Source organism: Chenopodium album, chromosome 2 (genome assembly GCF_948465745.1).
Source record: "Chenopodium album chromosome 2, dcCheAlbu1.1, whole genome shotgun sequence".
Lineage (NCBI taxonomy): Eukaryota > Viridiplantae > Streptophyta > Magnoliopsida > Caryophyllales > Amaranthaceae > Chenopodium > Chenopodium album.
In genome coordinates this window covers 18,287,893-18,289,732 of record NC_137835.1, presented here as the reverse complement: position 1 = coordinate 18,289,732, position 1,840 = coordinate 18,287,893, and positions in this window count along the sequence as shown.

Below are 1,840 nucleotides of genomic sequence, written 5' to 3'. Positions count from 1 at the left end.
TCTCTATCATAGTGATAAATTGGGGCTTGATTTCGAATTGAACTCCATCTAGTGCCGGAGTGGGAGTAAGGCGCGGGAAATCTGTGAGCTTCGGCTGCGAGTAGTCACTGAGTTTCTTCTGGGCCGTCATCTCTGATTCTGAATATGAAGGAATATCTGTGTCACTAGAATCAGAGGGAGGATATCTTCGACTGTTGTCCTCCTCAGAACCCGCCAGAATTTGTCTATAGATTTTCCTTTGCCTATGAAAAGAGCGCTCGATCTCAGGATCGAATGGGATGTAACCTGATCTGGAACACCTGGGCATAAACAAGGAACTAAAAGACAAATATGAGAATTTCCTCAAAGAACTTACGTTCTCTGAGACAAGAGGGGATAATCTAGACTACAAAAAATAATCAGAAAATAAAAATAAAACAGTTTCCCCGGCAACGGCGCCAAATTTTGATAGGGTAAAGTCGTATCCCCTAATCAAAAGTAAATACCTAAGTCCTCTAACTAAAGTATATAGGGAAGTAGGGTCGAACTCCACACGGAAACAAGTCTTTTTACTTCTAATTAATTATTATAATCTAAATTATCTAAGTAACCAATATTTTTGGGAATAAATTCTATACTACGAAGAATAAGTTTAAGGAGAAAAGAAACAATAATAAGAAATCCTAGGTCACAGGTTCACCAATAATTAATATTCCGGGATAAAACATAATAATTAATAATTAACATTGCACAAATAACATGATTAACAGGCTCTCGCAATTTATTAATTAACATAGATCTAACAGGCTCTCGCAATTTACTAGATCTAAGTTCCTATTAAAAATAGCCTTTAATATTAAATTAACGTCTGCTCGATTCATCAATTCAATATTGCTAAACATTCACAATCAAATTACATCTACTCGATTCATAATCTAATTGCAAAGAATTAAAATAATTCAATAAGAAATTATCATTCAATACCAATAATCAATAATAACAAATTATCCCTTCATATTAATTATGGATCCCCATAAACCCTAGAATGAAACTACTCACACATAATCATAACTAAACTAATCAAAAAAATAAAACAAAACATAATCAAAGAAGTAAATGAAATAGTTGGAATTAAAGGAGAAGAAATTGTTACCAAAGGAAATTTGAATTAATGAAAGTAATTAAGAACAAGAGTTGAGAGAGAATTTAAGAGAGAGAAATATCCTAAGTAGAGAGAGAAAATCTAAAAAAGAAGGTAATCCAAAATTACGTACATAATTTGTACTTAAACATTCCTCAAAACAAAAATTAAACTAAACTAATCAGGTCTGATAAAAACACGCGCCCGATCGGGCTAGAGGCCGCCCGATCGGGCGCGCCTTTTTTCTTGCGCTTCTTCTCAGCAGCGTCGCCCGATTGAGCTAGATGCTCGCACGATCGGGCGCGCCTTAGGCCACGCACCAGCACCATGCATGTCGCGCCCGATCGGGCCCTTGCTTCTCCTCGAGGCTTGGACTTTGATTGGGCTTGATTCCTCGGCCCAATCCGGATTTCCTCTTCGGGTCTTGAATACTCGGTCTAAATACCTAGGTATCCCGATTACCGAGCCCTTAATCACCTGCTCGATGATTCTAACTGGCCTTGGGCTTCAAAGATGGTCGTGCTCTTCTAATTCCCGTAGTCGCTCCATGAAAAACCCGAGAAAATGCTCCAAAGGTGAAATTTCCTACAAAACTCAACAAAGACTACGAAAACACTAGAAAACACCAATTAGCAATAAAAGGGGCTCGAAAGAGCCAAAACACTACTAATTATGACCAAGGGACGGGGGTAAATTACTATATAAAATGGACATATTAAC